This window comes from Athalia rosae, chromosome 5, assembly GCF_917208135.1.
Source record: "Athalia rosae chromosome 5, iyAthRosa1.1, whole genome shotgun sequence".
Classification (NCBI taxonomy): domain Eukaryota; kingdom Metazoa; phylum Arthropoda; class Insecta; order Hymenoptera; family Athaliidae; genus Athalia; species Athalia rosae.
In genome coordinates this window covers 1201777-1223686 of record NC_064030.1, presented here as the reverse complement: position 1 = coordinate 1223686, position 21910 = coordinate 1201777, and the positions used below count along the sequence as shown (strand labels likewise).

At 48.7% G+C, this 21910-nt stretch overlaps 2 protein-coding genes across 17 annotated transcripts in view; one reads left to right on the top strand and one right to left on the bottom strand.

Annotated features, from left to right (window-relative positions):
* The window catches only part of LOC110117318, a 50527-nt gene extending 28700 nt beyond the window's left edge, over positions 1 to 21827 (bottom strand). Inside the window, exons 1-2 of one of the 4 annotated variants that reach the window (XR_007278645.1) lie at positions 21677 to 21827; positions 4832 to 5012 (exon numbers count right to left, since the gene is read on the bottom strand). The gene's annotated coding sequence lies outside the window, so the exon portion shown is untranslated. Of the gene's footprint in view, positions 1 to 1524; positions 2248 to 4831; positions 5013 to 5094; positions 5285 to 21676 lie in introns of those variants that run through there. The other 3 variants (XR_007278644.1, XR_007278643.1, XR_007278647.1) reach the window with 3 other exon arrangements.
* LOC105691212 (fat-like cadherin-related tumor suppressor homolog) overlaps positions 5475 to 21910 on the top strand; it is a 157736-nt gene continuing 141300 nt past the window's right edge. For 6 of the 13 annotated variants that reach the window (XM_048656133.1, XM_048656142.1, XM_048656136.1 and 3 more), the window contains exon 1: positions 5482 to 5960. The gene's annotated coding sequence lies outside the window, so the exon portion shown is untranslated. Of the gene's footprint in view, positions 5961 to 21910 lie in introns of all 13 variants that reach the window. The other 7 variants (XM_048656137.1, XM_048656139.1, XM_048656134.1 and 4 more) reach the window with 4 other exon arrangements.

Below are 21910 nucleotides of genomic sequence, written 5' to 3'. Positions count from 1 at the left end.
GTGGCTGCACGCGCTCCGAAATTCGCTGCACCCGAAACGGCCGAATTCCAGCCGGAGAATTCAAATCGCACAAAGAGTAAGAATAAAAATTGAAAATCCGGTTACGTCTCGTCTTTGAATAACATTGAAATATCTCCGATGGAATTCTCGTAATCATTTTTAAAGCGCAATACTCCGCGTAGCAACTTCACGGAGCCGTGTATACTTTGCGGAATGGCACTGGAATTCGTGGGAGTTTGTTTTTTTTTAATTTTTTTCTTTTTTTTTTATTTATTTTTTTTTTCGTACAATATGATCGTTCCATGGCAGAACATGGAACCGGAACAATGGGAACGGTAGAAGCGAGAGGGAAAAGCTGTCGGTGCAGCTTCTTTTGTAGAAAAACTAACGGCGAGTAAAGTTTTACGATCGTGCTCACGATGAATTTATATGGACAGGAGCTCGCAGCATATTTTCAATCAAACGCCATCCGATGACCTACATCGCGAACGAATGTAGGCGCGAGCAAACGAATGTGAGCACGTAACTAGGCGGAACTACCCGGTTCGAATGCCGGTTAATTATGAGCGTGGCACGCGATACAAATCTGTTATACATGTAACGTGATCTCAACTTCCTGGATTATTAAATACCTTGCAACAGCTGAACCCACCGGCTTAGAACCAGAATCGCTGCGTTGCACCGGTATAACTATACAACTTTTTGACACACAGATTCAAAACTCCGCTTTCCCATTAAACGGTAATCCCGAAGCCGATCCTCGCTCTCGGATGGGACTTCGTTCCCATAATTGAATCCGCCTCCGAATCTTATCGTCACCATTTAGCGGACGCGTGCGCGGTTCGCGAATCGCGTAGACCGCTTCATTTTTTTTCACGCTACTCGACTCGCGACCGGATCGACCTGACCCACCTGTGAGCGAACGGCGCGTGGAATCGGGGAAAATTTCGCCCCGTTCGCGCGGCGACGACCGCAGTCGGTGTTTACGCGGTCCGCGGGGGTCGATCGTCGTCGCACTTTTAATCAACGCCACGTCATTGACGGTTCGTCATCAGTCAGCGAAACTGATTGCGAAACTACCGGAACAGCTACGCTGCCGCGGAATCGTTCCGCGAGGTGGAAAAGGGGATTTGCCCCGGGGGAACGAACGAGACGAGCGGCATATGTTACCGGATGAACGTAATCCCGTTTCCCTTCGATCCGAAGCTCGGGGAAACTTCCCACTTTTTTTTCTACCTTTCTTTCCTTCTTTCCTCTTCCCTCGGGAAGCCCTAGCGGACGCTAAACGTCGGCCCGCTAATATCTGAGCCGGAGATTAAGTGCGAATTTCGATTAACCCAGAAGCTGTAATACCACACCGATGAAAAATTTCCCATAATAACGTTGTAATTAAGGGATCGATGGAAATCGGTCGTAAATGGTTTTCATCGTCGTTTGTCTCTGAGACCGGACGAAAATCAACTCACATAATAAATTCAAGGCGTCTAGGTAAGGACGAACCTGGACGACGTGTTTGTAACGTACCTCGAGTGCGTTCGACGACACGGGATCCGGTATTAGCGTCTCCTGGGAGTCCCGAGAATAACGTGATCGGGTCAAGATCCGCTCCCGCGAAACTTGGGGGCAAAGAACAGCCCGTAACATCTTGCGGCTTTGCTGAAAAGGATGCTCGACCGTTGAAGGGGGTGAGAGAGCGAGGAACGGGGAATAGGGAGGGGGTCAAGGGAAATGGAAAATGGGAAACGGGGAACGGAAAATGGAAAATGGAAAATGGAAAGAGAGGAAGACGAGAGAGTATATCTCGAGAACGTTGTTCGCCGCCGCTCGATGACTAGGTGCCATAAATCAAGTCGAAGTAATTTCATACCTGATCTTCAGCCGTAAGGACCTGCAATACCGCGACCGGACTTTACGAAGGCACAGAGGAAGACCGGAGGTATTGCAAACGTATACGGTCGTCCAACGGGGAGAACCGCGCCACCCGCAGAACTCGCTACTTTTCTCGAGAGTCCAGTTTTTTGTCGGTCTCCCGGGCTCATTGTCCTGATATCCTTTTTTCGACGCGACACCCCCACTCCGCTCTTACCTTGCCTCCTCTTATCCCCTTTCCTCGAGAGTCTGCTACGGGTGGGAAGGAGCGAGCGGAAAAACTCGCGATCGCGTTGGCGCCACGGCAGCGCCAAAGTCAGACTCCGGTGCATGGTAACGCATAGTTAACACCGGCGAGGAAGGACGATCGTCGCCGCTGACCTCGGGACGATCGCCGTTCCCATCGCGAGCGATGACGTCACCTCGTGCCTCAGGTGCACTTTTTCTAGCTAGCTGTTCACCTCGACGAGATTCATGAGAAACAATGATTTCAACCGAACGGGGCGGGGATAATCGATTCACAGACTCGGCCAGATCTCGCATTCGGAGGAACGTCGTTCGTTCGGCTTGTCGAAGATTTTTGAAAATCTGATCGGGAATTCGGGAGCCTTTCGAGTTTATCGGAGCGGATCCCCGGGCTTTATTATAACGGAATATGTTATCGGTTAACTTTTTTCCCGGGCTTACGGGAATTCGCGTAGACGACGCCCTCCGCGTGTATCTCCCTCTCTTTGTTAAGCAACGCTCGGGCTCTCGTGCTCGGTTTTCTCCTAGCTGCGGGTTTTGTAAGCCGATTACGATCTCGTTTTGTCTTGTACACGTCGCAGCTGAGGCAGTTTAACGGCGAGACACTGGGTGCGCATTTCCACATCCATTCATCGGCTTTCCTCGTTCACTTCCTCTTTCCTGGAAACCGGCTGAAAACCGGGGCAACGCTGCAGCAGGGCGACGCAAACGATTACGTTGTACGCCGATCCTACCGTACGCGAATGAAAGCGAGGGATTACTCGCGGGAACAGGTATGAAAATGACAAGAATTGCGTAGGATTGATAGCGATCGAGCGCCACGTCAACGCGCTTTCATCCGACGATCAACCTGCAACGGGCAAAAGTCCGCTTAACGAGCTTTTGTACGCAACGAGACCCCCACCCCCACCCCCCCTCTCCCCGGGAAACAACGGCTCCTCTACCTATCGATAATCCCCGCATGGATTTATTATTCTTTCGCCCGACGTTCGTACTCACTGTTATTAATCCTCGACCTGCGGCAAAACGCCGGCAGATAGGAATCCCCTCGGTTTGCGGGTATCACGCGGTTCCTCGCATATCCATCATTGCATACAACGGGCAGCAACGAGACAGCGAATCACGAGTGTACGTAGGTACGTCGTTTTGTACGCTCACCCGGCTATACAATACACGTGTACATCAGACAGGTCCGACCGACTATCCGCGACTGATGTACCCGTACCCGCATACCGCCTATAGGCCGGTGTACTTCGCGCACAGTATACAGATTTTTGAATAACATCTCTGAAATGTGTACATCCCGATCCCCCGTAATATACATTTTCGACGTCGACAGGTATAACCGAATATCCGATATCAATTATACAAATATCCTAGTTTAGCGATCAGTCTTCATCAGCGGTGCCCGAAATTAGTTTCAAAATTCTCAGATGCGTACATATGTACGTTACGCTAACGCGCCACGAAACTTGGGAGAAACAAATTTATCATCCGTGTTTCCAGTTTCCAGAAAAAATAATCGCGGGAGGTGATATACACACACGTGCGCTTATCTCGGGGACATGTGGAGAGGGTCGATAACACCTCAGTAACATTCGGAGCGTCCGTATCTTGGAATTCACATCCGAGTAGTCGACGTCACCCTGTTATAATTGATCACCGCGTCCGATTGTGCAGAAATATTACGAGGCTCCATTCGTCGTCGTGTTGATTAAGATATCGTTTTATCCGAGGACCGATGACTCCCGATCGTGTGTGAAAAATATGTGGCGCCACAGGTGACTCGCTACGGATTCGCGGATATCGCGTGCACGTGTCGCCCTTTATCGTCGAAACGTGGTTCGCGAATGAGACGAGGATTCGGACGACCCCCCCCCCGCTCGTTTATTCATAGTTTCGGGTGTGTTCGTATTTTTGATATTCTCGCACGGTCGCGATTGAATTTTACGAGATCGTCGTGCGGTCGCGTTGCGCGAGCTGGACCAGCTGCGGTAGGTCGAACGTAGACGAGGTTGGCAGTCCCCCTTCGAAATATATCGGATGACGGAGGGAATCCACCCGCCGCGCCGCTCCGGTGCGTGAGACCCTCGTCCTCCCCCGTTTCATTTTTCTTACTTCTTTTTTTTCGCATACCGTCGCCCGTACCACCGGCTACCTACGCTTGATCCGCGTCTGCCTCCCCTGCAGGTATGCGTACGCGACTCTCGGTTCGGACTGCCGGTTCTTATAGAATTCCCCACCGTGCCGCGCGTGTATCCATACGACGTATTCGAGCGTTAGGAATGCAGTTTGCAAGGTCTTCGCTATTACTCTATTGTTACGCTTGGAAAGAGCGCAAACCGGAGAGTGAATTTCTCTTCGAATGTACCCGTGTGCGGTATACAATTAAGCGTTGCGCGGGTGCACCTCGTGCAACGTAAATACCCCCCTCCCCCCCTCCCTCCTCCTCGGCGCGGGGGGGTTTTGATATTAAAAAGTTTCGGACCGTAAAATGTACATGCATCTCCGTTAAATTAACGAACCCCCTCCGACCCCCCCCCCCCCTTCCCCTCCCATCGCCGCGGTTACGTTTCAGCGCTCTCGGTTCTCCTCGTCGCTGTGAATATACGACGACGACGACGACGACGACTAAATTTCCCGTATATTCGTGAACGTATACGTAAACACGCGAGTTATGTGGATAGCGAGTATCCGATCGCTCGACGTTACGAACCTTGAAAACACAGGCGTTGAGAACGATGTAAACATGGACGCCCTTCCCTCTCACCTATACGCTACACAAGCCAGCGTCCGATTGTCCTCGCGGTCGAAATTACAGTCAGTGTACGCGGAAACGTGTGCGAACGCATCGGCCGTTGCGCAGTCCTTGTTGTTTTCCGCGTCCTTTCCGTGACCTGGAAATCAAAAGGTACAACTATGAATTACACGAGGAAACGGACTGACCGAAATTCTCCCCGATAAGACTCCGTGCGTTACCGTAACCGCTGCGGGCTCGTCATTCCGGGTATAGTGTAGGTACGCGTTGCGTGTACGCCGTACGCGTTCGTGGCGAAGTCGACTCCCCTCGGCGGCGGCGGCGTAATACCTGCACGTAGTTTAGTTATAATACGTAGGAGACTACTCGCGGAGATCTGGGCAGACCGGCTGCACGAGCGTGGAACGCAGCGAAGAGTCCAGCGAGAAGAGATAGACGGAACGGGCTGGGGTAGGACGAGAGGAGCGAACGAAGCCCTATACTAGAGGCTCGCCAGGGCTTGGTGTTCAGGGGAGGCGGAGCAGGGATGGCCTGAAACCGGGAGTGGGGGAGTCGCGACGCGTTCAGCACTCGACGCTATTCGTCAGTCTCGCCTTAGCGCTCCGTTGTGCCGGTTGCCTATTATACGTGCTATTTTTTTTCACGTCACACAGGACGCTTTGCGGTGAAATTATCGAGTGGTTCGATCTTTGACGTTTAAATGGTCATTCGGCTCAGGTGGATAATGTCGGTTCAGATAGTGCGGTTGAATTGAAAACGCGTTTTAGTCCGATCGTGTGCGGCGAAAATAATCGTCACGTCGATTCACCTGAAACTTGTAACGATAAGCGTGGGAAAATGAGGAGAAAGAATGAGGAGAAAAAATGATTTGTGAAACTGTGACGACGATACGACGATGTGAAATGTATAGTGTGTACGTTGACGGTGCTGTTCTTGTTCATGTTTGATGCTATTTTTTTTTTTTGTTTTTTGTTTTTGAAATTTTTTTATTCTGGTGTCGTTTGAGATATCGAGATAGCCGATCTCTGATTGTTTACCCGATTTGGATTACCTGAACACACACCTCGCACGGACACCACGTTCAAAGGTAATCCCACAGTTTTGTCAGTTTGAATCGAATGTTGTAAGTTTCCATCTGCAGCTATACCGTTATATCGTCGACCAATGTCGCTGAAATGCACCAAGACCGAAAGTCGAGTGGCGAAAGCAGCGACAACGATTCGTAAAACAATTTTAACGAACGGATTTCAGTTTTTTTACCGAACCACCGATCGTTGGGAATTAATTGAAGTAAAAGGTGTTCAGCGACGTTTCATCACCTGCACGCCTTTTAAAAATCGCCCCACTATGTGACTCGGGTTCTTCGTTATTAACAAACTCGACTATCGATCCTCAGGAAATCCATTCAATGAAAATAACCTTCGGTCATTCATCCATTAGGCCATTGGCTCTTTTATTTGTAAATTAATTCATTTATTAATCGATCGATATTCAATAACAGCGATCACCCGCGCGAGGCGTTCCTCCAAAAATCAACGACGAAAGCGCCCTATTCAGGGAGGCGAGGGGATCCAAATTCCACGACGATAATACTCCTGGTCTACCGACGTTGTTCCATACTCCTGTACGGCGTGGATTTGAAAAATTGTAAAACCATTATACGCGGTACGCCGGTGTGGACGTAATCGTCCCTGGACAAAAGTTTCCTTTCTCGGTTCCCTTGGGCGTTTAAATGGCTGCCCGGTTCTTTTGGTCCACGGCCTCACGGCACACCGGCGTAACGTCTCGTGACTATCGCGAACGAACCTCGTGCGGACGCGGAGGGGAGAATTTCTATCCGAAGTTTTAACAGAAGTTGACCCCGTCGTTGCACCCGCTTCTCCTTTACGCTCTTCCTCCGCAAAGTTTCCGATAGCTGAGGGGAACGACTGGTCAGCAAACGCTTCTTTTATCATTCCGATTACATTCATTCATCCGTACCTCCCCTGCAGCGTTATTCAGATCGGCGTTTACTAGCTCGTATTCGCGCGGCTCGGCGGAATATACATAAGTCGGAGTTGCATCACGCCACACGGTAACACGGAGGTCCAAACGATTTCACGTACATTCACCTCGCTCGAACGCGTAATTGCTGTTATTTCGTTTTTCAATTTATTTTTTCTCCTCTCTGTTCGTATCGGTCACGCATTCCGATTGAAAAATTTAATATTCGATTACGTTCTCGGAATTGAGCGATTATGTCATTAAATCGATACACGGGCGGCATCGGCGACCGAGGTATACGGTCGCGGCGCCCAATAAGATTTCGTCATACATCGCGCATCGTACATAATACCATTTATGAAATAATCAACGGCGACTAGCGTCGACTCCAATTTAAAGGGTCCGAGATTCACGACCGGAGATTTGATTATCGATACGTATATACATATATATATTTTTACACCATTGTGTTGCGCAAGTTCGAATTAATCGATTAAACGTTGTCATACACGCCGAACGACTCCGTATCTCATTTAACAAACGTGCGTTACGACGACACGCACGCGTCACTCCTATCGAATTCTTCTTCTTCTTCTTCTTCTTCTTCTGGTTGCAGATCGATTTTTCCCAGCGTTTAGTACAGCTCACGCCGCGAATCGAACCGTAGTGTACCGGGTACGGGTTGTAAAAAACATTCGGTGTGTATCCGCGCAGCGTCGCGTCGCGATCGAAGAGAAACGTTTCCATACGTTCGTATCGCATCTTCGCACGTGTGTCGAAATTCCCTCTTCTTTTTTTCTCTCTTTCCTTCTCTTCCTTCTCCTCTGAAACTCGATCGAATCTCTCTTCGACGCGGTGTATCGGCTTTGTCAGTCCCGCTGCAGCATTGCCAGCTCGTTCGAGTTCGTAGATCCGTGATCTTGGAACGGAGCATGAACGAGGCGCGCGGTAAACGTGCCAACGTAGAGAACAGGCAGGTCTGTTGACGCAGGCATAAAAGGGGCACAAACATACCTCCACTTGGAAGGCCGGGTATGCAGCCCGGCGTGTATCAGTGCTCGGGAGCAGCTGCTGCTCCTCGTCGTCGCCGACCCCGAGTCTTTCGCCTCGCCTTGGCCCAGGGTTCGTGTGTCGTTTCTGTGCCCCCCCGCCCCCCTACTCCGTGTTTCAGGTATACACAGGCGAGTGTGTCGGGGCAACGCAACGCAACGCTTCGTTTCATTCGACTTTTTTCAGGTTTCACTTATCACTCGCCGTTCCCTCTTTCTTCGCACCGTAAAGTCCACACGACGTACCGCCTGTGCGTGGATTTCTTTTTGTTGTTTCGATGGTTTTTTCTTTTTTTTTTTTTTTTCTCTACGGTAATTGATGGTTACCCGCGCCGAGTGAAGCTGCCCTCGATATTTCGGAGTAAAGTATCGTACGGGTTTTACCGTTCGGTGTATTCACTCCGTTCGAGGCTCTTTCTCTTCTTTCTCGGCCGACATTCGTATACCTGTTTTCACACTATTTTTTCGAACGCCGTAGCGAGTTACACGGTTCTACAGTCTCTTTTGTTTCATACTCACATAATTCTATTTTTTCGAGTACACCGACGTTACGTTAACCTTCGCAGCGTGTACGTAGTTATATACGTACGTACGTACGTACATCGGTTGGAAAGTATCGGTGCGAGGGACTCAATGGAATTGTTGAAGCGACGCGAGAGTATATAAGTCTCCCCGCACAAAGAGCTTTTAATCTCGTCGGTGCTGTAACGCAGCAGATATACAAGTTGGCCGGTGTGTGCGAGACGACTACGTACGTGAGTCGCACATGTCCTCCTCTCCGTCACCGACGCACACGTAGAATTATCTCCAACGTTTATTTACATCCGAGCAAAAATGAATCCGAGTGAAACGTCGACGCAACGTTGGGTCGGCGAGGGGTCAAGGGGAGGCGGAGAGCCGTACGGCTCCTGGGTCACGTGACACAAATCTTCCTCCCTTCGGCCTCGACAAGGGTCCTCGCGTTTGATACGTCCGTAAAAAGCACGCTACCTACCCCTCTAATCGTTCTCGACTACGCGTCACTTTTCGACCGAGAACGCCAGAAGAGAGGAGACGGAGACGGAGACGGAGACGCTTTTTCACCCGGGAGATTTTAGCTCGCGGTAATAACGAGCGATTCGAATGAAAATCCGGCGACTCGCTTCTCGTCGAGTGCGACGCGTGCACGGAACTTTGCATCCGACGATGAATTCGGAACAATTATCCCAGCGATTGGTTTATCTCCCTACGATTAGATATGCGTTTTATCCACGTATGAGCTGCCTCGTGATTAACGATTAACGCTTCTCCGTCGGATGGCGATTGATGATCCCGCGCCGCCGTGCGATAGGCATACGCCGTTGCACGGGGGTGTGGGGGTGATGCCGCGTTCGCTCAGTGGTTCGCTCATTAATTTATTCGTCCATTTTCTATTCAATTAGGCGTTAAACTAGCTTCGAATCGAGCGAGTCTTTGCTGCGATTGTCGTTTACACCGCAAAAGGGGTAGAGTCCATCGGGCAACAGCAGCCCTCGTCGTTGTTCCCTCTTTACATCATCGTCCTCTCCGTTATTTTATCGGAGCACTCGCGCTTACCGTCGCGTGTGTTTCCACCTCCGCGTGTCATTGCTTCCGCAGCCGTGGAGTCGGCGTCGGTTTCTACGTCGACGTAAATGTCCACACCCGACTACCGCACCGGTGCTATAATAAAGCAGCGGCTATAGCGGATTCAGGAAATGCAGCGGTTCGGTGAAAAATAACCTGACGCGTCGCTTCAACAGCCCGACGGAGTGTTACCTCTCGACGGCGCGGGCTCCGCTTCCATTTTACGCTCCTCCTAGTTTTTTCATTCGATTTTATTTTCATACAGTATTTTCACCGTGACACCGTCAAAGTTCTTTTTTTCCGCCGTTTTATTTATATTTATTCGGTTTTCATTCGACGAGGCGTGGTCCGGGGAGTTTATCGGCGGTTCGTCGAACGACTACGGGGTGCAGTCGGCGTCTGTCGGCAAGAAATCCTTTTGTGCGAACGATCCGTGTACGGAGTACGTGCCCACTTAGTTACATAGATTACGTAATACGTGTTACGACGCACGCCGGAGCACCGACTGTTCCATTCGGCGATTCGTGCGAATACAGCGGATGACGCGACGTTGTAAAATTGCACACGATTTCAAGCATGTGTACGTATTTTTTATGGCGTCGTCGAACCGTTAGTTGTACAGATGTGCGGATATGAGTCTCGAGATTTTCCATAGCGGAGTTGGCTCCTCTGCGGAGGAACGAAACCGGGCGCGTTGTAGATACGAGAGAGTATTTCGAAACTCCCACTCCGTTTAGCGGGACAAAGGAGAGACGCGATTCTGGAAAATTTCAGACCTGACCAAACCGTTGAACCTCCGCGGTGTTTCCTGCTCGAGCGACATGCCCCCGCGAGCTATGTAATAGCTATGTACCTCGTACACGTCTAATATCCTGTAATTTTGCATGTGAGATATCAGCGCGTGCGATACTCGCGTTCTTCACCTCGAGGGGCCTCAAGCGGACTACGATATCGCGGGGCCGCGTAGGGTGCAGCTGTACGCTAGGCGTACAAAAATGGAAAATCTCCGAGGTGGCCGTCGCACGATAATTTTACAGGAATAATATATGAGCGCGTATACCTACGTACCCGAAAGCCCGAGGTTTCGGCTGTGTTTTCTTTATTTTTGTTTTCTTACCACCTTTTTTTTTTTCTTTCTTTCATTCTTTCTCCGCGCGGCGTGCTTTCGGGGGATGGTTTTACCCGCCATATTGAAACTTGAGGAGAAAAACAAACCTGCCACGCCCGTTGCTTTGTGTAGTTGTGTTTATTTCAGTTTTCCTTGATTTATTCTGTTCTTTGCTCCTTCTTTCTAAGCTCGCACGTATCTACGTAGACTTAACAGTTTACACGTATTCATTCATCTGTATAAGTATATCGGGTACATATGCTCGTGCCCCACCCGCGACATACATTATGCACGCGTATCTTCTTATATTCAGACATCCATTAGAATTTATATTTTTCCTCTGCAATTGGTGTTGTGGAACCTGGTACATCCGCCGCACCTATTACGCCTACTATGACAATGATTTTTTCTTTTCTCAGAGCGAGAAATTAGCGATAACTCAATTAATTTTGAACATAGATCAATTTGGCTTTTGGATTCGGATTCCTAAGATCAAAATACACAAAACTAGCATAGGAAACCCGATAAAAAAATGTTGATTTTTAACTGTTCTCACGTGTTTTGACCCGAGGAACAAGAATCCGTCGAGTAAATTGAGCTAGAAATTTTTCCCTCCGAGATATCCTAATTTTTCTCTCTAGAGAACCAGAAAAAAATTCGATTTTTGAGCAAAAAATGAATCATATTTTTAATTGATTGTATTACACTTTTCTTACGTATTTTGACCTCAGGAATCCGAATCTGAAAGAAAAATTGATCTATCTCTAAAATTGACCGAGTTATCGCCAAATTTCAGCTTTTTGGGGTCAAAAATAAAAAATTGATTTTTCAGTCTATCTTAATGTAATTTGAGCTCAGAAATCCGAATCCAGAAGAAAAATTGATCCATCTTGAAAAATAACCGAGTTATCCCCATTTTTTCGCGATTTTTGGCATAAATTTGAGGATATCTTGAAGGAAAAAAATCGTAGCTCATTTTTCTCAACGGATTCGTGTTCCTGAGGTCAAAATACATAAGAAAAGTGCCATACGATCGATTTTAAAAAATAAAAATTTTTGGTCAAAATTTGAAAAAATCGTAAGGGGTACCCCTTGGAAAAATCTCAAATTTTGGTCGAAAATTTTTATTTTTTAAAATTGATCGTATGGCACTTTTCTTACGTATTTTGACCTCAGGAACACGAATCCGTTGTCCAAATTGAGCTACGAATTTTTCTCTTCAAGATATCTCGATTTTTTCACTCCAAAAAGTGAAAAATTGGCGATAACTCGATCAATTTTAGAGATAGATCAATTTGGCTTTCAGATTCGGGTTCTTGGGGTCAAAATACATTAGAATAGCATATAAAAAAAAATCTTTTTTTTTGACCCAAAATCGACAAAATTCCAAGGTGTATATTTCAGTTTCTTTCACTCAGAAATGTGAAAAATCAGTGATTACTCGATCATTTCGATTAATGCAAATGATCACAATAATTGTCGGTCATGAGGCGATTAATCTGCGACCTTCGATGCCCTGTAGCACCTAAACGCGACGTTTTCGAACATGGGTCGCTCATCTCAGATTACTGGTTTCAGCGCACTTTATCTCTACCTTGAGTTTGGCACAATTATTTATCAACACACTATACGATATTCATAAGGTAGATACCACCTACGTACGGGGACGAGAAAAGTCACCTATGCGGTATCCTTGCCCTCCATCGTATCATATATGGATCCGCATTGCACACGGTCCATCTTATGAGCTCGCGTATAGGTAGATTCACGGTGGCGTGTCGTACACCTCGAACACACGTCGTTAGTAATCCCACGTGTTGTGTGCTACGTATGTCTCTAATACATCTATCCAGTAAGTATGGGTGGGTAGGTATGCTTATTCTCAACACACGTAGCGGTTTCTGCCCTTTGATCCGTTTTCGATTCTTTTCCAATTCCGATCCCCACCGGACTCGCGGTTCTATATCTATCCGCAGCATACACCCGACATATTCGTATTTTACACACCACAGCTGAAATCGCCAGATTTCCTCATAGCCCACAGCTTCTCGATTCGTTGGGAATATCGGAAATCGGCATACGTCCGCTATACTCGATCGTTTCGCGAGCATATGACATTCAACCGGTCCCACGGAGTGGTCAACGTCGCGGTATATAATCCGCTGTCGAAAATTTATACGCGACCGCTACGGAATATCGCTTGGCAGGGTCCTCGGTTTTTTTGTTTTTCTCTAAAAAATACGAGGAATCAAAGTTCGTTCGTCAGCAGCCAGCGTAGTGCGACGTTTTCAAAGGTCTAGGCCACGACGACGGGGCGAGCCGCGCGCGGGCTCTCCGGAACGAGGAAGATGGAATCATCGTAGCAGGGAGTAGCGAGTGCCGATGCCGCGGCAGGAAATCATTATTATAAATTGCGGACAATAACGTTGACAATACCGAACACCGTCTCTATTCTCATCAACCCCGACGTAGACCCTCGGCCGCGCTCTCCGCTCGCGATAAAAGCACCGATCCGTGGGTACGCGTAATATATGAGGGCGGGCTGTTCGCTCGGTCCGGGGAATCCGAATGCGTGTGCGCGCCTCTGCCCCGGACGAGCCACCCCGGGCTAACGATAAAAATTATCCCTTCCGAGAGGGACTCGAGAATTGAAGATTAGGCGGCGGTGCAGCTGTCCGTCGTAATAACCCCCACATTCGTTTCTTCGCTCCGTCTTTGGTCGGTCGCCTGCTTTTTCTCCGTCTTCATTCGACGTGGCTGCACTCCGTTTATTGCCTTCGGCCTTCGCTCTTCCTCCGCCCGATCGGAGTCGCGGTAGCAGCCTTGTATCCCAGCGCGGACGTCCGAACTCGGAAGGGCTATAGAGCGGCTTCGTTGCTTTTGTTGCTGTACGTTGCTACATCGCGAGAACGACCGACCATGAATTCTCCTCTTTCGAACAGGTTTCGCTTCCCTTCCCCGTGTCGCGCTGCTCTCTCCTCGCCGCTCTTCTCACTCGTTTCGTCGTTTGCACGATCGGCGATGAAGAATAAATATTCCTTCCGAGCCGCGAGCTTGCGTCATTCGTCTCCTCTTCCACTCGTACGAGACGTCGCGGTATCGGTCGCAATCGTCGTTACGATACGGAGAATTGACGGTTGCACACGCATCGATCGGCAGCGGCGGCGGCGATAGTCCAGTTTCGTACAAGTGGCGTGACGACACCGTCCCGGAATTTGTTGGTCTACCGTGCTGACCGTTCCCGGCGATCCACCGTCATTACCGACATTACAGACCTAGTTAGTCTCATTTATATTCACGGGCTTCGGGACCCGACTTACATTCAACACGTGACCCTCGTCCGACCTCCGCGTGACCTCTGGCGCTTCACGCCCTGCCCTCACGCCCGTTCTCCGATGCCCGTATTCGCTGCTTTCAACTTTTACCGCGTCATTGGCCGTGATTTACCGGGCGATCGGACGGATCGTTGTCGCCTTCGTGTTTTTCCTCTTCCTCGCGATTTTTCTTCCTCTCCTCGCGGTCTCGGGCGTCTCCTCCTCGTCGTCGTGGTCGTCGTCGTCGTCGTCGTCGTTCGACGTATTCTTCGGCATTAACCGTCACCGATGTTAATTAAAATTTGTCGCTCAGCGTACGCGGGGTGTGAGCCTTCCGAGTCGGGCTAGGGGAAAAATTTAATTTGCTATTCGCTCGCCTGATTGTGCCGCGTAGCAGCGGGAATAAATTGAGATCAGATTAGCCCGAAACGAGTTACGCAACTCCGGGGGACACTTTCGAAGCGAGATACTAGCCCCGATAACGACGGGGACGCCGATAGACTTTTCGGAATAATTGGCCCTCCGCACAATACCTCGCTGTATAATTTACGTACAGATACGCACTCTTCGCTTACACGTTACACGCACCGCGTGCGCGCATAGGTCCCAGACTCCGATCACGTCTTACGAACAGATGTGTATGTATATGTACAGCCGGCTGTACAATTATGCGATTAAAAAATGATTCTGTCTACAGTCGAATCTACGTATCCTATCTCGAGAAGCACTCGAACAAGTTCGTATTTTGTATACGAGATCCGACCTCGATCGCGCGATACATCTCCGCGTAGCGCAGCCTCGCGTCTAGCTGGATGTAGCGGGTAATGTACTTTGGAATTTCAACTCGTCGACGTAGCGGCGGTAACACTTTTTTTTCTACTCGTCTTACCGCCGCGGAGAGAAAGGATAATCGTCGATGAGCTTGTCAAAAGTTGGATGATATCGCTTAGGGGCTTTGAAAAATCTGAAATTACCCGCAGGGTTGATAGTTCGTGCTCTTTCTTGATTACACCCATCCGACAGCTACTGCGCAAACTTTTATCATCAGTGCGGGAGGCACCCCCTGCCCGCCTCGTCGTATCCGCAAAGGTGATAAAGGGATATAAATCTCGTATAAATTAATAGGTATGCCGCATGTGGTGCGGAATATTATTATGTGAGCTTCGTTCATCCCCGCGGCGCGCCGAGCGATATCGGGGTGTACAGGTGTATTACGCCACAACGAAATTGCACCCTTGTTTTTCAGATTTCGAAAAAAGGGAGGAGAGATTTATGTCGGCTCTGAGAAATCGACCGGAATCAAAAGGATATTCGACTATTGGGGGAAACGAACGGTTTTCGCGTCTACGCAACGTGAATGCATCCGAGGTCGTGCGACGTGTTGAATCTTTTCCTCTTCTCTGTGACCGAGTATACCGACAAGTAGGTCCGCACCGCGTTTAGGCGTCTGGCTGTTCGTTAAAAAGCAGTTTCTACAGCTGCTTTGTTATTTTCAATGACAAAAGCCGTTTTATTCATTGAATGGAATGGTTGGTCTGAACCACCGACGCCACCCGTACCCGCGCGTCTACCTCCGCGGGTTGGTTGTAGGTATAATAATGTCCCGCGTATACGTCGCGTTGTTATGCCCCGTCACAATTGCCGTTGGCGAACGGCGCCTCCGTTTTCACAAGAGAATGACGACAGATGTGCAGTATCGTGAATATCGTGCACACGCACACACCCACCCGTGGGGGCGTTTGTTGGTTTCTCGGAGAATTTGCGCGAACGTTATTACGACGCGGTTACCATTATTTGCTTACGTGAATGCGCGAATTATTTTGAAATTGCCAGAAAACTAGCTAGTGCCGTGTACGATCGGTCGTATACCAGCTACCGCGACTGTAATGATCCGTTTGTATATTCATTTATATCCAGCTGCGAAACGTTGTTAATAAACCGCATAGCGTTGATTGGGTTAAATCTGGTATCGCCGCTGAGAATCGCGGTTTCGTTTCGCTTCGACTTTGAGCACGAGGAGATGAATGGAATTTACAATTGGGAAATTTCGTCGGTGCGTTCGTGAATTAAAAAAATTGTCAAATCAGAAAAAAGGGGGTGAAAATTTCGTGAAAAATAAACGAAGTAAAAAATTGCCCCTGGAAGTAATCAAAAGTTTTTCGAGCCGCTCGAAATCTCGCAATTATACACATTCGCTTTCACTTGCCCACTCGGGGATGTGTTCAATTATTGATAATATCATTCGAATTTCTCAAGAAATATTCGAAATTTATTACACCCCCTTCCCCCCGACGAGGTGCGCCGGCGCTATCCGCGTCGAATTAATTGACGGGATACGGTGAAGATGTGCCTTATGGACGATTGAATTTTTAACGTCCGAGCGATCGGTCGCTCGGTATCGGTTACGACACGATCCCATCGCGGCTTCGAGTTTCGAGCAAATGAACGGAACGACGAAGCGGTGGCTCGTTAGCCAGACAAAACTAATCACTGGGGTTTTCCTGCGGAGCCGTTTCGAACGCGGGCAGGCTCGTATCTCGGCGTTCGTTATCTTCGACTGACATCGTCTGGTCGATTGCTGAAATCGATCATATAACCCGCGTACCTCTACCTGGTGTGTATACCTCTGCGGACCCGAACGTTGTGCCACCACGGGCTCGCCTGCAACAGCAGCCTAGATAAAAACCAGTCGCGCGATCGCCGCGCGCGTTAATTAACGGTCTCCAGGTGGTCAAGGCTCGCGGTTGTTCGACCGACGAATAGCTACACCTACATATATACCGCGTTGATAAAAATCTAGATAATAATTGATCTACTTACGAGGGCGTTTTTCATTTTATTTTCGTGCACCGCACTCGTACGTTTTCGACTACTATCGCGCACTATCTCGCGTAAGAGCGGTGCTTCTCGATCGCCACCTCCTTCGCCCCGTTAACGATCGTGTGCACGCGCGGTGGTCGTCCGCGTGTCGACGATACGAATTGCGAGCGCGAATGCAGATACCGCGGTTATACGAGGTTGGTAGGCCGCGTTGCATCGACGTAATTTGCATAGAGGGGTCGTACCGACGGTCTACAACCGCACACTCCGACGTTTCTCGGACGATTGCGAGGGTTTGTTTGGCAAGTTCCTTCGCGGGTGTCGGGTGGAGGCCTCCGTACGTAGCCCATATATCCGACCGCCGCGTACGCCAGACCCCGTATAATTATTTTCTTATGTGCGCGAGATACGTATCCGTCTAATGGTTTTCTTTTTTTCTCCATTCACCCGACTCGCCGACGAACGACGCCGCCGAAACGTAGCGGCGATCGTCACGCGAACCGGTCGTTGCTGCAGAAATTTACGCACTCGATCGTGACACGCGGCTGACCGTGTACGGGTACCACCTACACTGGTCGTACACCCGTGTGCGGTGCACCTGCGGGAATTCGGTGGACATTTGTCCCGGGTCTCGCACGGACGACCCACGGTTTCGCGGTTTGTACCCTAGATTCGCGTGTAGTCCGCAGACACGGGGATATACACGGTGGCGTTCGTTATATACGCGCTCGAATTTCGCACCTTATTCCGCAGTCGCAAAAGTTAAAAGCTTCGTCGGACGTTCGGGGTATCGACCGTTGGCGGATTTAGATTTTTTTCGATATTCTAACGCGCGCGGGCAGCTTTGTGACTCTTCGAGTACGAACGTGGGATACCTTATACGCGGGTATTCGTTGATAATGACGAGTGATTCGAATGGTTTGTCGTAGCTGCGTTGCGAATGTCCGGTATAGAGTTGCTGCACGGCGTATATATTTCGCTCGGTTGAGTGCTCGCTCAGCCAGGACTATTCGATTCGTGTTAAAAAAAAATTGAACGCCGAATACGAACGGTCCTCCACGTATATACCGTTGCAATCGCAACGCTCTAACCCTGCTGAATTTTTTCACCCCTCGATGCCAAAACCTTCACTCCCATTTTTTGCCAAAGCTGTAACCCCGCGTCGTGTCGGTCCTCATTTTTCCCACGATAGCTAGTTTGGCACTTTCCTCGTTTCCCTGTGTCGAATAATATCGGTGTTCCCGCAGAGCTGTGGCGCGCACTATAGAGGCGGCGGTCTATAGGCGCCAATTAACATTCCACTATCTTTAAATATACGTAAGTTATTGAATGACAAACGATAATTGCCGCTCCGGTTGTCACGCCTGGCAGCGGGGTAATGGTTACCGCTATACTTAAGTATATGCGCGTGCAGCTGGTTTTCCACTTTGCCAGTAAATAACCCGAGAGGATCCGGTCGAACAAGTGGACGACGATATCGACTGAAAGATAAAAAAAAAAAAATAGAAAAAGAAGAGCGAAAATATTTGAAACAAGAAATTAGGCAATAAAACTCGAGTTCGGAAGTGGAAGGTGGGGAGCGAGTGCAGTAACTCTGAGGCGGGAAATGCGATTGCAGCCACCGCAACGACCTGACGAATATCCTTCAAAATATTTTCGCTCCTCCCTGTCGCTTGCGGTTCCCGTCGTTGAAATATGAAACAGGCCAGAGAGTCGATCCGCGCACTGTACTAATTTTTCAGTGTGAAAGAAAAAAGAGAAAGTGCTCCGTATGGTTGTTGGTATATATTTTCAAAGATCATCGTCTGGCGTGGATGGATGTTGCAGCGCTGCTCTCGCGTGGCAGAGACAGGGCGCGCGGTGCAATTATTAAAGATGTCTGGTCGGTCTGTTTGATACTCCCGCGTGTATTTTCATCGGAGGAAAAATAGACGACGGAAGAACAAATAAAGAGAGTGGAGTGCAACGGAGGACCGAGGGGCGACTCGGGCCGGTGCAGTTCCGCCGAATACGCGTGGGCGGTGGGGAGTAGGGAAATATATCAGTAAGTATGAGACGGTAAAATACGGGTTTACGGATACGTAAGCGGGACTCGCTGCAGGCGAATAGCAGCCGCGGGCAGGTCGCTAACAACGTTCTATGTAGAACCCCGTGTGCCGTTTAATTGAGTACACGTACCGCTTAGACTTTGGGGTGTGGAAACCGATGTTAATTTCATTTCAACACCCAGCTTAGTTCTCCCTAATTGCCATGGGCTCCAAGAATGTTGCCACGGATTCTCCGACCTCCCCCCCCCCCAGAGATAATAAATACATCGATGCGATATCCTGCACCCCCGTTATCCTATTCTTCTCTCTCTCTCTCACGATAAAAATTTCCGACAATAACGCGCCCGTCGACGGAGTCGTTTGAAAAATGCTCGCAGGTTTCGCGCTGGCTACGGGCCGGGAGCAAATCAAAGAAACATCAGTCGCGTTGCTTTATCGCAGCTGTGCGTTATTACGCGCGTGTACGCGTTACGTCGCGTTGTACGTTTGAATCGCGGCAGGATTATTCCGAGAATTTCAATTATCCAGATAAAGTTGATGTTAAACGGTCTCTGCACCCTTACCCCCGGCGGATTCCACTCTTTGCTCTCCTCTTTCAGCCCTTCGCTCGCCCACTTCTGTTCGCGTTCGCTCGCGTGCTTGGAAAATACCACGCGTCATAGGGTATTGTTACAATTAATTACGCAGGCTGTCCGAAGCGGGACGAGGAGGTTGTTGGGTTAGCTAACGTTATTAGGTAGCTGAGCTCTACTTCTACGTGCTTTTGCACACTCGATTACGACATCGCCGTATTTATTATTAATCAAAGTTAGTTCGATAATGAAGGTACAATTTGTTGGTCGCCTCATTATAATGTACAATAACGTAATGCACGGGAAAAACAAAAAAAATTTTTTTTTTTTTTTTTTTTTTGAGGTACACTCGATGTCTCCGATTCTGGCCTGGAAGCCTGTGCTTTAGAATGGGTAACATGGGACAGAATTTATTTCGCCGCGTATACTCTGAGCTATGTAACTATACAGAACTTTCACATATTTACTTTCTTAAACGGTTTGCGGTTACATAGAATTCGCAGAATTACCGCAAAGGGGGATGCCGCCGATCAGGTGCATCAAAGGGTTAATTTATGAGGTGTGAACAAGATCTTATCAGGTGTTGACAGATCGTTTAACACCTACTTGAAATCACTGCAGAGAAAAAAATCAGTGCAAAAAATTTCACACCTCAACACCTATTAAAAGGCTATAAATTATTTTTGATTGTCTAGACGTGCCGGCGGTCACATGACCACCTGACGCACGTGTGAAAATGGGTGTTTGTTAACACCGACGCAGGTCCCTCCTCCATCGGTGAGCAGAAGCTCGATACCGAATTGGGTATCGACTGCATTAGGGTCATGTTTTTTAAAATCATTTTCAACTGTGAGAAAGCTAGCGAGACCATATATCGCCATGTATCGCCGATACGGTGCGCTGCAGTATGGCAATATGGCAGGAACACGAACAAGACCGAGAACGCTCGATGGCGGCGCGCTCAAATATGAAATCTTGAACATCACAACTTGTAATCACATTTACCATCATATTTCGGGAACGGATGATTGAAATTTTATGATGGAATTAAAATTTTCAAGTCGTTTTTTCATGGTCATCGATTTTGTTCCACGAAGTTCATAAAATATGAAAAAATGGCTCGTCTGACGTGGTAAGCCGCTCGTACGAATTTTATTTCAAGTGAAAAAATGTACTATTCAAAGATGAGAGCTCTGATGAGAAATATGCTTTCGGGTGTCGGTTTTGGTTTGGAAAAACTGTATTTAAAAAAATGTCGAAGCAGAAAGTTGAAACGTCTTGGTATCGAGGCGGAATGCCCTATATTTATATTCACCTGGGAACAGCTGTGAGTATCGTGCATACGGTTAGATATGGATGTACTAAAATGTGGGGTGGGTTGGCATACGGGCGTAGAGACGCGTTGCGTGACTATATGCGATGGTTGTAATAACGAAACGCGCGTGTATCTACCTACCTGCCTACCATCCCTACCCACCCGATACGCCGGCCGGCACCCGGCCCAGTCCACTTCCACTTTCACGTCCGGCAATAAGTTACACCGCATTTACATACACTCGGTTATATCTATACGTTTCGTTGCTAAGAAAATACACATTATCTCGTTTTTAATCCACTCCCAGTTATGCGTATATGGATATTATAAGCGACTGTCACCGACTCGTTACCCGCGACTCTTATACAGACGGTCTACACCCGTACAACCTACGCCGCGTATACCTTCGCCATCGCCCTCGTCACACGCGAACCGTCGCAAAAAAAAAATTCATCGGGGAGTCGTTTGATTCAGTTTTTTTATTCATTACATTCCGAGTTTCTTTTACTGCGACCGCGCGATCGATCGGACGGTGAATTAATTTTACAATCACCGCGGAACGTATACACGTGTATTGTGTTTCATTTGGAAAAAGAATATCGCGAAACGGTCGTGATATTTTCGGTCGAGAGATTCGAGGGGGTTGCTTTTATTTTTCTCACTTGGAAATTACTTCGTCGTTTTCAACTCTCGTCGATCGAACTCGTGCTGCAGCGCGTCAAGAGATTTCGCTGACGGCCCGCAGCGGCTCGACGGCGAGTTCTTGTCTTCGCGTAGTTTAATGCTTCTCGCTTGAAATTCAACACGTTGTTCCGCTTCCTCTCCTTGTTTTTTTGCTCGAAAATATTCCACGTATAACTTTCCGCTCGTCGGAGGCAGGCGAAGCGACGCGACGGTTAACTTCCCTACCCCCGCGAGCGCTGTCACGTCGCGGGAATATCGGCGCGGGCGGTGAAATTCTAAATAGGCTATCGAATGGAATAAGGGTTGACGTTTCGGAAGGTACTCACGGCGAATATGTCAGCGGCAGCGGCAACGGTATCGCCCATCGCGGACGTCCACTTCGGGGCGAGTGCCAGAAACAGACGGACCATCGGGCGAACCGAATACCCCCGACTTCTTCCAAAGACGAAGACGAAGATGAGAAAACAACGACGAGTCTGCCGCTGACATCGTCCTTGTCGTCTCCAGGGTTTTTATAATTGCGCAACTCCGTATCCTCATACTTTTATTCCGCGTACACG